This window comes from Saccopteryx leptura, chromosome 3 (genome assembly GCF_036850995.1).
Source record: "Saccopteryx leptura isolate mSacLep1 chromosome 3, mSacLep1_pri_phased_curated, whole genome shotgun sequence".
Classification (NCBI taxonomy): Eukaryota; Metazoa; Chordata; class Mammalia; order Chiroptera; family Emballonuridae; genus Saccopteryx; species Saccopteryx leptura.
This window is the reverse complement of record NC_089505.1, coordinates 83,748,226-83,763,767: the sequence shown is the minus strand read 5'-3', so window position 1 is coordinate 83,763,767 and position 15,542 is coordinate 83,748,226. Positions and strand designations below refer to the sequence as shown.

The following is a 15,542-nucleotide window of genomic DNA, read 5'->3' as shown; positions in this document are numbered from 1 at the left end:
GGGTCATTGTTGTGACCTGTCAGAACATGGGACAGAAAGGAGCCCCTGAAAACTTCCAGAAGAAAAGCGAACGTGCCAGAGATTGTGTTAGAGTGCTGCCACATTTACCCACAGCATCGGGGAAAGAGGTTCACGGCTCGAGGTAGGATGGTGACGGCTGGTGTTCTGCACCTGCCACCCTGTCCCCTAAGAGACAGGGGACTGAAGGTATTTTAAAGCCACATGTCTGCCACATGGACAGAAAACGAGCTCCACCAAACAAGGAGGAAACCAAGAAGAGGAAGACGGGTCCTTGGAAACCCACTCAGGGGAGAAGCAAGGCATCTTCAAGATGAAGGCCAGGGCAGTCTGGGTCCCACTCTGTGCACACCCAGGGTCTGTCCACAGCTGGGGCAGAGCTCAGTTCCCGCAGGGGCCCTGTGTCTTTCAATCTAAGCTGCTGGCCAGAGCCTGAGGATGAATCAGTCAAAAGTTCAGAGGAAACTCAGCGAACAGGAAAACGGGAAGGTGATCATTAACTCCAGGGAAAACCACACGTGTGCGGGCTGGGACAATGACCACGGCACACCGCCTGCCGGGTGTGAGCACGAATATAGAGCCAACTAAATTAGCGTGTAACTGTGGAAATGCGGGGGAACCCAAGTGTGTGTGTGTGTGGGGGAGCGGTGAAGAAGCAAAAGCCAGCAGCTTCCTTAGGGCGAATTCCACAGATGACACCCAACGTGTTAACAAACACTCCGAAGCTGCTAGTCAGTAACGTTGGTCCATAAATTCAATGAACAGCAGAGAGTTATCTGGAATAGAAGCCGGATGTGGAGGCCGGCTGGAGCGGCAGGGCTGCGTGGGTGGGAGGCTGCTTGTCCAGCCTCCAAGGGGTGTCTGACTCGGAAACGACATACAAGTGTAACTGATGAAACATGAAATTAAAAATTCAGTTGGTGCCGTCTTCATTCTCCGAGGCCTGGGAGTCATTCCAGTGATATCGGAATGACCTATTATCAAAAGTTAGCTCAAGCCTGACCTGTGGTGGCGCAGTGAATAAAAGCGTCAACCTGGAAATGCTGAGGTCACTGGTTCAAAACCCTGGCCTTGCCTGGTCAAGGCACATATGGGAGTTGATGCTTCCAGCTCCTCCCCCCTGTCTCTCTCTCCTCTCTCTCTCTTCCTCTCTCTCCTCTCTAAAATGAATAAATAAAATTAAAAAAAAAAAAAAAGTTAGCTCAAACTTTTCAGACAGCCTGACCTGTGGTGGCACAGTGGATAAAGTGTTGACCTGGAAATGCTGAGGTCGCTGGTTCAAAACCCTGGGCTTGCCTGGTCAAGGCACATATGGGAGTTGATGCTTCCAGCTCCTCCCCACCTTCTCTCTCTCTCTCCCTATCTGTCTCTCTCTCCCTTTCTCTCTCCTCTCTAAAATGAATAAATAAAATTAAAATAAAATAAAAAAAGGACTTCATTTAAAAAAAAAACAAAAACTTTTCAGACACATTTTTAATCGCCTCTCCTAACTCTGCGGCAGTTCCTGCCCTCGTTACGGTCTCCCTCTCCTCTTTCCTGCTGGGACATAGCAATTTTCCTGGAATTTCTCATCACTGGACCACACCCCCACTCATGTCCACCTTCCTGGTCAGGCAGGTCTCCACAGCGACCTGCCCGTTTTGCCATGCGACCCCTGGAGATCACGGGCCCTGTGGAGACGTTCATGTCTTAGGCCCTCATCTCGTTTCTTTTGTGGCCCCACATTCACTGTGATACCCTGGGCTCCCAAATCACAGCAGGATTGAATTTCAGCCTTGGCGAAGGGAGTTGGTCCTACGCTAGCCAATGAGGAATGCCACACGTACAAGGTATTCACAGTACACCTGTGTCTTATTATGTGGAATAAATATGGTTTCTTGGCAGGAGCTTTCTGGCCTTGCCATGTCCGGGAAATGTAAACCGAGGCATCCCAGGCCCATTCCCTTCCTCCCGAGCCCAGGACTGCCTGTGTTCTCAGAGCTGGCTGGCTCGTAATTAGGTCCTACAAGCAGTTTAGGGACCTAGCAATCATCTTTTCCCAAAAACACCCACACGTGTCACAGAGGGCCAAATGCCCAGCTTCCCCTAGGGGAGCTATGGGTCCCTTGGGGCCTCTCATGCAGACACATGGGGCTGCATTTCCAGCGGCCATGGCACTGTGGGGCCACAGGTGGCCGGCTGGCCTGCACGGGCCTGGTGGCCAGCCTTAGCTTTTCCAGCTGTTTGAAATGTCCCCAAATGTGTGCTGAGGGCACGATCATCATCTCACCCCAAACAAAGAACAAAAACGCAGCTTACTGTGAGTGTCCCCAATGACCCCAGACCCTGCTAAGGACCCGAGCCTCTGCGCTCACTGCTGGGACCTCCCGTGGCCCCTAATGCCCAAGTGCCACTGGCGGCACCCCACCATCCCAGAGATGACCACAGGCTGGACCACAGCTCAGAAAGAAAAGCTTCAGAATGGAGGGGGAGGGGGTAGAAGCGACCGCAGACCCCACAAGACAAACTTCTCCCAGGGGCTGCCGTCAGCCTCAGTCCTACCTGGCCCCAAGAGGACGGAGTCTGGCCACTGCGATGAGGCTCCCCAGCAGCGTTATCGGCCTGGCCGGCCGCGGAAGGCGGTGGAAACCTTTGCCTGGTACAACCGGCCTCCGCAGCACAGCCCAGGAATTCCGTGTTGAATAATTTTTAACTTCTGCTCTGAGAGAGAACCAGGCTTGTGTATCGCGTCTGTCTACACAGGAATGCCAAGGGCTTTCAGTCAAAAGTAAATACGTCAGAAATAACAAGGAAAGCTGCCTTTAGGGGGGTGGGGGAGAAGAGAAAAAGAACAGAGGAAGAAAGTGGTCACAGGGGCAGCAGAGTGGGTCTTACCTCCCCCGCTGGACAGAAGCCAGCAGCCTCACCTCTCAGGTGGGCACTGACTCCCGACCATGGCCCACATAGGGGACCTGCCCACCTGCCCCACACTCCTCCGCCGTCCTGTCCTCACTTGGGCTCCGGCTAAACGTAACCGAAGTCTCACGGAGATCCTGTGGGCCCTGTGGCCACGCTGGGGGAGGCCCACAGCCAGCCCAGCCCTGCCCTGAGTGACCGTCACACAGTGTGCTGGGAAAGGAAAATCCCAAAATCAGTTTTCCTTTAAAAAGACCTCAAGTTTCTTGAGCTTTGGAATGGGCATGACCTGCGCTCATGGTATCCCAGGCAAGACCTCCAGACCCCATGTGAGAGGATGCTGGGCCTCCATGGGACATGGCATCACCACCGACCTCAGAGGATGGTGTCCAGGCAGCCACGTGGCTTGCAGTGGCCAGTGTCGGTCCAGCTCTGTCTACACATGGGCCACCAGCTCAGTGCCATGGAGGGACATGTGTTGGAGGGGCTCTCGTCCAGGCCACAGTCAGACTAAAACCTCGGGACCACGCATTGGCTGCAGGGATCCACTTGAGGCCAGCCATCTCACATGGTGTTGCAGAAAGGTAACAGAAAAGAGACCACAAGGTCAGGACCCCTGACAGTTGAGACGCGGCCTGTTGAGGTGTAGGCACCTGCAGCCCCATGCACAGCTTTGTGGGGGCACCCCTGCCCACACCAGCCCATCCTCAGCTGGCCACCCCAGCCACACTAGCACCGCACAAGCTGGGTTCACACACACCACTGCTCTGATGCCGAAAGGGCCGCTCTTGTGACTGCTAATGGGCTTAGAGTGTCCCCACAAGGCCCAGGGTCCCCTCTTCTCTTCTGAGACATTCTCATTCATAGCTTTTGCTTGCTTCTTCACCTGTGGGAACGTGGGCACCACACACTGAACACCAGGCTTTCAACCACAGTGGACGGTCTCACCCCACCCCACCCTGGTCCGTGTTCCCTGTGCCAGGTACAGCGGTGAACACCATGCACCCGTCCCTTCTCTGACACCTGGGGCATCACAAGTTCCCCTTGGAACTCGAGGGACCATCGGTGAATTCCTCGTCGTGACTGCAGGTGGTCAGCCTGTAAGATGTCAGTTCTAACAGCATTTAAATGCCTACACCGTTCTCAGGAAGGAGGATCCAGGTGAGGGGAACACAGACAGCATTTCAGAACAAACCTCCACAGGCGAGAACAGGAACAGGTGACAAAAAAAGAGCTTACTGCCTAACAAGTTCAATTCCCCAGGCTCTTGAGAAAACTTCTCACAAGGGAGGCATCTCGGGAAGCTGGGCTCAGGAAAGTGTCCGACACCCAGAACCAGAGACACAAGCTGAAGCAGAACGAGGTGAAGTTTATTCAGATGATCGCAGGGCTCTGGGTGCCTGCACCCCACTGTTAGAAACTGATGAGAAGCACAGACCAAACGGGTGCATCTCGGGGTGCACGCTCACTGCTGTCACAAACCAGCAGCCTTTTAGGGGATGCTGCCAACGCCACATCAGGGGACAAGACGGCCAAGGGACAGAGGATCAGAGGGACCCTCTGAGACGGTGTTCGTGAGTTCCAATTAGGAGCAAGGTGATATCAGGCACTGAGGCTGCAAAAGCAAAGGGCACAAACCAAGGCTCAGGAGATGGGGGCTTTAGTCTGGGGGGGCATGCGCACAAAGAAAAGGAGGTGGGGTGGGGTTCTTGGGTAAATGCCCCCAGCAACGGCAACAGCCTTGGGAGAAGTGGATAGAGTGGACAGGAGTGAAAGCCAGGGCAGGTGCAGAGGGGGCAGGTATGGTGGGGGGCACTTGCGGCAATGGGGGACAGTATTTGGGGGGGACAGGGCCAGTGACAGTGGGACAGGGCCAGAGCATGTGGGATCTTGCCTGTAGTCAGAGCAAAGGATCGAACCGTGGGGAAACCACAAATGTACAGGAATTTGCAAGGACCAGATGCCTCATCCCTGGCAGGAGTGGGCAGCAACCTTAAGCCAGAAGATATACTGCCTAGTGGTAGGTCTGAGGATGGGGGAACCAGCAGGTCCAGGCCCACAGGCTCAGAGGGAGGCCACAGTGCTGGAACCACACCATGGCTTCAGACAATCAAGAGGTCAGAGGTACTGTCTGTCCCCTGGAGCAACTTCCAGGTCAGAGGCCAACGATATGACCTCTGGGCGGGGCACCAGACCTGAGAGCAGAGCGAGTGTCGCAGAGCTGTGCCCCTCAGCTGCTGACCACCTGCGCACACCCAGCTGTCCATCCTGCACCTCTGGGACCTACGCTCTGCCTGCAGGTACGTATCATGTCCAGAGTGGAAAAGGCAGCATGACCGTGAGCTCTTTCAACCCATGGGGAAGCTCAGGGACACCAGAGGATGGGTGATGTCAGGGACACTGCTGGGCAGCTGGGAGGATGGCCTCAGAGCAGGTCTGCTGTGTTTGCATGTATCACATGAGCATGTGCATGTGTGTATATGCATGAGTTACGTGTGTGTGCACACACATGTTCATATGTGCGTTAGACTATGTGCATGTGTGTGAGTGCATGTGTTTGACACATACACCTGTGTGTGCATGTGTATGCACATGTGTGCATGCTTGTGTAAGTATCTTCCACATGCATGCCTCCAGGGAGGTGACTGAAGACCTGGTTCAGCACTGGTCCCTTAGCTACTGAAGACACAGTCCAGCCTTTGGCTATGAAGACGGTGCCTGGAGAAGCCTGCCCAGAGCCCAGGCTGTCACAGTTCAGGGAGCCTGGGACAGCCACAGGGTACCATCCAGCCAGGCCGATGCCCCTTCCAGCAGGCACCAGCCCCCCTCACATCCCGGAGCCCAGGCATGGGGGTCAGGAGGTCCCAGCAGAGCCGCTGCTGTCTTGAGAGATGGAAACGGCCCTTCCTAAGATACAAACTCAGGTGTGCAAAGTTCCTTTTGCCTCGAAAGGCTGAGCTCACAGCTGACTGCTATCCTTTCTCCCCAGAAGGGGAGGGGTGCCCGCAGTGCAGCATCAGGTCAGCACAAGGAGCTGACAAAGGGGCTTTCCTTCTGAAATGAAATGTGGCTGCGAGGAGCCCGTGGGCTGGGATCTGGGACAGTCCCCAGCTCCATCTGGCCAACAGGAAGGCTCCCAGGCTGGCAGTCAGGCTGTGGGGAGGCAGGAAGGGAACAAGACACTCCCAGCCTTTGGCCACCTCCAAAAGGACAAGTAGCACAACACATAATGTCCAGCGTGGGCTGTCCTGAGAGAACCTCGGGGGAGGGGCTTTGCAGGCTGGGCCGGGAGCACCGGCTCTCGAAGGGGGTCATTTGGCCGCGAGCCAGGTGGTATAAGCCAGGTGGTCACCCACTGGTCACTCGCAGGTCACCCACTGTAAGGCAGGTAAGAAGGACGACCTCAGCCCTGACCCACTTCTAATAACACCGCTGACACTTGGTGTGTTTCCTTAGGGAGTCTTTGCTGTGCGTGGATATGGTAAAGATAACAAAAATAAATAAATATTGGTTAAAACCAACAAGGCTTTTTCTATTCGAGACAACATTGCATTTCCCCCTTTGCTGTTATTACTTCTCATGGACACGGCCGTGTAGCTGCGTGTCACGGCATCATCTGACTCTGTAGCTGTGTGTCGGGTTATTATCTGTCCACAATGGGATGTCGGGTGACCACTTGCCTCCTGTGTCTGAATAGAATTCCAAGGACAAAGTCAGAAAGCCAGCACCCCAGGCAAGTGACAACCATACCTATGTCCCCTGATTACACTGACTTCACAGACAAGCCACAGGGAAGTGGGTGGCTTCCCTGTGGAGCAGGACTCAGGAGCAGGAACTGAGGGCCAGCGCCCCAAGCTCTGCAGGCAGCCACAGCCTCGGCGCCTTGGTGCTGCCCCAGGGGACGCTGGAATGCCCGTGGGCCAACACCCCAGCGTGGCTGAGGGGGCTCTGCTCAGAGCTGTGGGGCCTCCCTTGGTTTCTCCTGAGCTGTGTCTGCACCTCCCTCCCACCTGTCTGCTTTTCAGAAACTGGCAGCAGCTTGGTGGGTGCCCCCTGGTGGGACAGTTCTAGGGTCTGCAATGGGCTTTTGTTGACTCGGAGGCTGCTGTGTGCTTTATATTTGTACCAGGGAACTTGGGGATTATCTTTCAGAGGAAGAGTGACCCTTGCTGAGACCATGCGTGTCACTCCTTGGACAGCCAGCTTTCTGGAGGAGTGTGGGTCTGGCTCCATGGTTCCACGGTGCCTCTAAGCACCCTGACCACAAGCCCAGTATCAGAGAGCAGAGGGAATGTGGTCACAACCAGGTGGGCCCTGGGTCTCAGAACCTGCGCCTGCCCAGGAGAGGGCTGGACCCACAGCACAACCCCTGCCAGGCCTCCTTGCCCTGGGGCAGCCTGAGGACTGGGAAGGAGGTGTCCTCGTTTGGAATCCAGGCATGAGTCCTAGATAAGCACTGAGCAGCCTGGGGCCAGCTCCGGGGGCTCATCCCAGCTCAGCCAGCAGCCACCTGCTGCTGTGGCCCGGGGCAGGCCCCTTCCTGGGCTCTGAGTCTGTGTGGCTGGGGTCCCCACAGGACACCTCTCAGCACCCACAGCCTCTCCAAGATGAGCAAGGCCTGGGGCTGGTGCCACCAGGAGAGGCCTGCAGGGTCCTCAGAGGTTCCAGGTGGACACTCTACTCCCATCCCCACATTGCTCTGGGACAGGATGCCCACACTGCGCCCCAAGGCTGGGTGAGCCCAGGGTCTGGAGCCATGCATGGCCAGGAGGTCTGTTCAGTCTGTCCAAGAGACCATGCACTGTCTTGGCCTCAGTGAGCGCTGCCCTCCGGCTTCTTTCCATGCCACAAGCCTGGGACCGGGAAGGTGCTCCAGGGCCTCGCATCCCTTTAATCCCCTTGCCTCTGTTATCATACCATCAGCACACAGAGACCTGGCATCAGGACGCGTCCCCAGTCACGGGCCAAGCTCCCATCTCCCCACGGCTCGCCATGCCCTCTGCACAGGGGACAGAAGTCCAAAGGACCCCTTACCGTGGTCTCCTGCCAGATGGGATATCTTTGCTTTGCGTCTCCAGGAGACCTGAAGTCCTCCAGCACATCGGTCAGGGGCCTGGGCCACCACCCTCCCTTGCCCCACACCAAACCCCTTTCCTGGGCCAGTTGGCCCGATGGTGTGCTTATATGCCACCCCGGCTGTAACAAGCCTTTCATGGCCTTCGTCCTGGTGAGCCCTTAATGGCTAAATACATATTTGCCTAGGGAAGGGCTTGGTGTCCAGGATTTAGTATTAAATGGGCCTAAAGTCGGAGGATCCTTTGACAGGCCTTCAGGAGCCTGGGCAGCTGTGGGGGGCATGATGGGTGCTGGACCTGGGACTGGAAGGCAGAACTGACCCCTCAGGGGACACGGCGTGGGCGGAGGTCAGCGCAGGGACACTGAGCTCTCCTGCATGCTGTGTTAGTTACCTATTGCTGCATGAGAAATGTCCCCGGTGTGGAGCCTGTGAACAGGGGCGGTTGTCAACCTCTGTGACTGATGGAGCATGAGACCACCATCACTGTGGTGAACGGCTGTGTCACCTCACCAGGAAGGTCCTCCTGGGCCTTTCATAAGCAACCTTGAAAGTGCCGTCCCATCACCTTTGTCACAGGGGGAGGGGACCACACAAGGCAGTGATTCCTGAGAGCAAGGACCCCGCCATTGGTGCCTGGGTTACAGTGGCCAGGCCAGGGTCAACATTCCCTGGGTTTTGTTATGCTTTTTTTCCTTGGAAGATATTCATCCCGTTTAGGGGTTTGATCTTTTTAGCTGGTGGGCCGGCACTTGGTTGGTTAAGAGTATCAAGTCGGAAAAGATGCACTTTGTTTTTATTTAACTCGTACAAGTGTGAGGCCACCACAACCCTGAATCTGATGGCCCGTGGCGCCTCCCACGTGGCTTCTCACAAGGCCTTGTCCTACAGGCTGTCCTCAGCCCGTCTTTTCAACGTAGCTTTCATAGGAGGAGTGCGGTGTTGGCGCTCATTCTGTCCGTTTACATCGTATTTCCTTGGCTTACTCCTCGCAGCCCCTCTGCCTTGGTCCCTAGTCCCTGCAGTGAAGCCAGACTCTGGGCTGATGGTGTGTCAGCTTGGCTGGGCCTCAGGTGGCTGTACTTGGCCAAACATGAGTCCAGGTGTTGCTGAGAAGGTGTTTTTGGATGAGATTAACATTTAAATTGGTAAACTGAGTCAAGCAGATGGCCCTCCCTGGGGTCAGCCCCATCCAATCTGCTGGATCCCTCCTGCCTGGCGGCCATCAAACTGGGGCGAAGGTCTTCTGCCTTTGGACTCGGGCAGGAAGGATTCCCATTGGCTCTCCTGGGTCCCCAGCTTGCTGACTGCAGGTCTCAGGTTGTCTTAGCCCCCATAGTCGCGTGAGCAATCCTAATAATAAATCTCCTCCTAGGCTCATACACCCATTTGTCTTTTTTTTTTTTTTTTTTACAGAGACAGAGAGAGAGTTAGAGAGAGGAACAAACAGGGACAGACAGACAGAAACGGAGAGAGATAAGAAGCATCAATCATCAGTTTTTCGTTGCGACACCTTAGTTGTTCATTGATTGCTTTCTCATATGTGCCTTGACCGTGGGCCTTCAGCAGATCGAGTAACCCCTTGCTCAAGCCAGCGACCTTGGGTCCAAGCTGGTGAGCTTTGCTCAAACCAGCTGAGCCCACGCTCAAGCTGGTGACCTCGGGGTCTCGAACCTGGTCCTCTGCATCCCAGTCCGACACTCTATCCACTGCGCCACCGCCTGGTCAGGCTATCCATTTGTTTTGTGTCTGGAGCGCCCCAACCAGGAGCCACAGTTTTGAGTGAATGACTTGGTGTGTCTGGCTCCTCCTAGTGGAGCAGAGGGGGTGTGGGTGGGCCCTGCACCATGGGGCGAGATCACAGCGTCCATTTACCCACTCTGCCCCAGGGTCAGTCAGAGGAGCTGGGTCAGCCACCTTGGACTGGGAAGTAGACCAAAGACTGTCCTGGGTGTGGGGTGTCTGCCGTGTGAGTCAGAGGGACTCTGAGACAGAGGATGTCTTGGTAACAGAGGACAGGAGGATCCCAGCTGCTTGCGTGGCCAGAAGGTGTCGTGAGGATTTGGGGGACCCCAGGAAGCCATGATTTGGGGCTTTTAGGCCCCTGGAACATGGAGGCACGGGTCTAAGATGGGGTCTCTTCCCCCTCAACCCCCCAGGGAAGGGGTTACCTCAGTGCTGACCCCAGGAGCACTCCCCATTCCTCTACGTGGAGGGGCCACGGTTTAGGTCTTGGGGCCTCCATTTCAGCGCCTCTGCCTCAGGGAGAAAGGGTCTAGGCCCACACTTCTTCCCCCTGCGGTCAGAATGGCCTGGGGCAGAGGGGGCAAGGGCTGCAGACCAGCTGCCTGCTGGACAAGTGCGCCACCTGCAGGCCTCCTTGAGAATCACCACCCTGAGGGACTGCCCCGCCCAGCGACTCTGTGGGGAGGGCTGGGTCCCATGTCCACCCCATAGTAGGCAGCCGTGCCAGGCCCCTGCCAGGCACTGGCCCAGCCCCAAAGGTAGCCGTTACCTGGTCACTCAGCCCACCACGGAGGCAGGGTTGTTAGAGGTTTGCTGACCACAGAGACTGACTTCCCCACAAAGCTAGGTTCCTGGAGAAAGTTCTGGAAGGCCAACATGCACTTGGAGCCCAGGGGCTTGGCTTGGCAGGCACCCTCCAGGCCTGCATCTGACTAGGGGCCTCTTCTCACAGTTCACCAGGTGACCCTTGGCGCCTGGGAGCTCAGGGTGCCTCCAGCCCACCCCACAGACGGGCACACTGCTGTGCCCTTGGGTCCTGCTGGTGGCACTGGTGAGTGCACATGATCTCTGGTGAGCACCCCACCTGTTCCCCTCCTCCTCAGCCCTAAGGCTCGGATCAGGTGGACAGGCTGAGGCCCCCAGCCTGGCTTCCTCGGAGTCTGATGGCTTTTTCCTCATTAGAAAGGGAGATTCAGCCCAGCCGGGAAATGGGCTTGGTCTGCTTAAGTAAACACAGCAATTAAGGCTGCCCTCTAATCTAGGCGATGAATTAGCTGACAATTGAGCCTCCCCCAGCATCTGCCAGTTGGGAAGAGCTAACAACCTTCACCTGCTCCTCCCTGGGCTGAGTCCCTGCAGGTAGGGCGGGTGGGGTGCGGCTCAGGGGGTTGGCTTACAAAGCCTGGCCCTCTGCATCCTGGAGGGGAACCAAGGTCCTGAGCCTGCCCACGTTCCCCAGACGTGCGCGAACTCTGGGGTCAGCTGTGTGGACAGTGAAGCACCTTCCCAGTAACATGCGGAAAGGCAGGCCCTGGGAACAAAGTGCAGATAATTGCTGCCTGGGTCCCACCCCTGAAGAGCAGGAAGCAAAGAGCCTGAGCCAGACCCTGCTCGCCTCCTGCCTCCTTCCCCGGGGACGCCTTCCTTAAGTGTCGCCCTGGAGCTGGGGAAAGGGGAGCTGTTTTTCGAGGCTCAGGCTCCTCTGGGGCAGTCCTGGCACAGCAGCTGGTCCTGGGTTCTTCCAGCAGCTCCCACGACTTCCCCTCTTTCTAAAGCTGTGGTCATCCTGGGGCTGCGATCCCTTTGTACAAATAGCCATGCTATAGGAACAAGCTGAGCATGAGGAATGTCCCTGGGTTTCAGGAGACCAGACAGAAACCAAAGACCCAGAGGCTGTCAAGTCCAGGTGGAGGCGGACAAGCCACCAGGAAGCTGGAGAGAGCAGACCTCAGTGTCCTCCGTCAGTGACATCTCCGTAAAACCGTGGCATCAGCACAGTTTGGTTGTTGTTGTTATCTCATGTGTGATTCCCATGGGCACCCCAATCAAGACACGGAGTCCCACCCATAGGACCCCTGCTGCGACCCCTCTAGTGCCCCCCGAAACCCAACACACGCTGTCTGTCCTCCGTCTCTGTGAGTTTGTCACTTCAGGAACATGAGACCAATGAGTTCATCCAGCATGTGATCTTTTCAAATTGGATTTTTCCCCAGTGCATGCCTGAAGATCCCCGTGAGCGACCGCCTGTTAGCTGTCCCCGGTGTGGCCTTGCCTGCTGAGGAACACTGTGGTTGTTTCCAGTTTGGAGCTTTTTAAAGAAAGCTGCTATGAACAGTTGTATACAGGTTTCTGTGTGGGATAAACACCCAGGGGTGTGACTGCTGTGAGTGGGGTGTTCAGTATTTTAAGAAACCGTCACACGGCTTGTGGATGCACCATTTCATGGTCCCACCAACAACACACAAAGGTCTAGTAGCCCGTTCTCTGCAGCCTTGCCAGCATTTGATATTGTCACCTTTCGGACGGCGTGTGGTGTCTTCACTGGGGTTCTAGTTACAATTCCCTGGTGGCATCTGCCATCTGCCTGTCTTCTTCAGTACAATGTCTCTTGGTGTCTTTTTCCCACCTTCAAATATTGTAAACTATATTTGCAAATATAGTACATTCTTTTTCCTTCCCAACTTTGTCTGAATTTTTTAAATCTTAAGCTAAATAACAAATAGACACCTAGATTAAACTTACACATAGGTTTCCCAAAAAATTCTCTTAAATTTTCTAACACTGTACGTAACTTGGGTAGGATTTCACCTTAAAATACCAAGTCTAAATAATTTCTGTTAGAAGGATGATTTGGCGGCAAGCCAGCCCTCTTCATGGGACAAGTTCTCGGGCATCCCAAACATAAACATGCACTGACACCATCTCAACACAAGACCCTGGTCACGATGCTTCACACTCCTATCCTCCCACACTGAGGATGTCTCCCTGGGCCACAAGGTGCCCACTCAGGGTCACGGTTGCACAGGCCGAATGTTTCAGGCCAGATCTGCCCAGGCAGGTGTCACTGAGCACCAGCCCATGTCTCACGCTGCCCCCATGGCCTTCAGGGATTGTCCCCGTGTGACTGCTGTGTGGGTGCCTGCATCTCTGTATCCTTGAGACTGTGAACATGTTTTCCATCCCAGTCCAGACATTTTTCTTAAACATGATGAGCTCCCGAAAGGCGTCTTTATCCTCTCCACCTGACCTAATGGGATCGCATTCTCTCATGTCCCTGGGACCCTGTAGCTCACAGGGCTACTTGGAATGTTCCAAGAACATCACTCTTGGTCTTGTCTGGGCCACAAGGGGTCACTGCCCATCACAGTTACCTGACAAAGACTTTCCCTCACTTTATGACCTGCTCTCTTGCCTGCAACAGCTTCACAGGTCTTTTTTTTTTTTTTTTGGGGGGGGTAGGTAACCTCTGCCTGCCTTACAGCAAAGGGACTGGTGCCAGACTTGCACAGGCCAGGCAGGTGCTCTGCTCCCTGGAGACCAGCTTGGGCCAGCCAGAGGGACCCTGGCCCCGGAGGGTGGGTGTCCAGGTAGGCCCGCTCTGGCCTGAGCCCATACCCCACGGAGGAGGATCAGACTGACCTGTGTGCTTGAACTCAGTGTGTGTGGGGAAATGGGGGATGCTTATGCAGCAAGTCTAGGCCACAGCAGACACATGGAGGATCACAGAGCCATCATAGAGGACCCCAGCCAGAGGGCGGGTGATGGGGAAGGGCACAGATGTGAGGCACGGGCTGAGAGGGCGGGTGTCCGGCAGGGCTGGACTTAGGAGGGGAGCTGAGGGGAGTTCAGGCAAAGAGATGGTCAGAGCCCTGAGCTCCATCCTGCTGCTCCTGAGAACATGTGCACAAACGGCCCTCTTGTGGGGACCAGCCACAATGGGGCAGGGTGGCTGGGGGACAGGGGCTCCTGGGTACAGGACCCACCTGATTGCTTAGGAGTCGCCTGGCTCATGGTCCAGCCCCCACCAGGGTCCATAGGGGCCATTCTACCCTCCCCAAGACCCTGCAGCCTTAGGGTTGGGGTCTTGAGCCCTGAGCTACGGACACAGACACCTAATGTTGTCCCTTCCCTAGCCCTTCACCAGTCTCCTGGAGCCCTGTGTCCAGAAGGTCCAGGAACTGATGCCTTCCACATATGTAGGGGAGGGGTCTTCAATTCTCCTTGGGCCTGACCTGGCCCTGACTTGGAACCAATCAGAAGAGAGAACAGAAAAGTCAGAGCACCTCCCCATGGCCGGCTTCCCCATCCATCTCTGTAGGCCCTGGGGGCTCTCGGGGCACCTTGTGACCCCCAGGTTCCCTGGTCACTGACTCGCCCGCCTGACACCAGGCATGAGACATACTAGACATCCCAGGTATCTGGCGGGGGAAAACTGCCCATGAACACCTGACCTATGAGCTCTACAGGACAGACAGGTCCTGACACCACTGCTGCAGCCAAAACACTGACCACCAGGTGGCGCTGCTCACCCCAGACCGCCAGCCCCAGTGCTAAAACTAACCCTCGCCCTCACCACCCAATGCCAACCTTCACCTGCATGGGGAAAATGCAATGATGAGAGGAGCAGCAACCTGCCCCGGCCACCACTCTCTGGGAAATGGTGTGGTGTAGTGGTGCCCAGACACAACTTCTGACCAGTCACTTCTGCTGGCCCCTGGCCCCAGTGACCCATACTGAAGAAAAGAGCTTGCAGGAGGCAGGTGTCCACTTAGCATAACTTGTAGGAGAACGAGAAGCAATCAGAGAGGGAATGCAAAATACACAACTCAAAGATGGCACCCAAGCCACTTGCATTTCTCAAGTTTGTGAGTGCTCTGTCTCATGGGGGGGGGGGGGGGCAGAGAGTGGCTGACAAAGCGCAGGAAGACAAAATAAAAGTTTTAAAAAGTGAGGACAGGAAAGTGTGCTTCCCTCCGGTCCCGGGGATTCTGTGGGACCTTCTCCCCGGACCCAGCATTGTGAGCTGGCCGGCAGTGACCCTGTGTGGGCCCCTGGGGTCATCAGTCTCCTTTTCTGCACAGCGATGCCTCTTGAGAATTTACTGAGAAACTATGTGAAAAGTGCCTCGCAGGGGTACTGGGAGATAGTGAACATTTCTTTAGAAAACATAAAGTTCTTTTTTTTTTTTTTTCTGAGAGAGAGAACATCAACTTATTCCACTTAGTTGTGCCACTGATTGCTTCTCATATTTGCTCTGACTGGGGCTTGAACTGGTGACCTTGGTGCTCCAGGATTAGTGCTCTATCCACTGCACCACCAGCCAGGGCAACAATATGAATTCTTTTTTGTGTGTGTATGACAGTGTGACAGAGACAGACAGAGAGAGTCAGATAGGGAGAGAGAGGAAGGGAGATGAGAAGCATCAATTCTACGTTCTGGCTCCTTAGTTGTTCATTGATTGTTTTCTCATATGTGCCTTAACCTGAGAGCTACAGCAGAGTGAGTGACCCCTTGCTCAAGCCAGCGACCTCAAGGTTTCAAATCTGGGTCCTCTGCATCCCAGTCTGATGCTCTAACCACTGCACCTCTGGCCAGGGCAACAACATGAATTCTTAAAATCTAAATCATGAAAGCAGAAATGTTGCAAATTAAGTGTAATAATTGGAAGATAGAAGAAAAAGAGGAAATAAATACAGAAAAACATTACGTCATCCCACAAGGCCCAACATCTAAACTGTGGAGAGAGGGACCAGAGGAAAAGAACCATCATGAAATGACATCAGATACCTCCCAGCCTGACCAGGTGATG

The 15,542-nt window shown here is 55.1% G+C and overlaps 1 protein-coding gene across 1 annotated transcript in view; it reads right to left on the bottom strand.

Moving 5' to 3' along the window:
- TTLL10 (tubulin tyrosine ligase like 10) overlaps positions 1 to 2,705 on the bottom strand; it is a 54,078-nt gene extending 51,373 nt beyond the window's left edge. The window contains exon 1 of the mRNA XM_066374761.1: positions 2,560 to 2,705. The gene's annotated coding sequence lies outside the window, so the exon portion shown is untranslated. The remainder of the gene's footprint in view (positions 1 to 2,559) is intronic.
- Between the last annotated feature and the right edge of the window lie 12,837 nt (positions 2,706 to 15,542).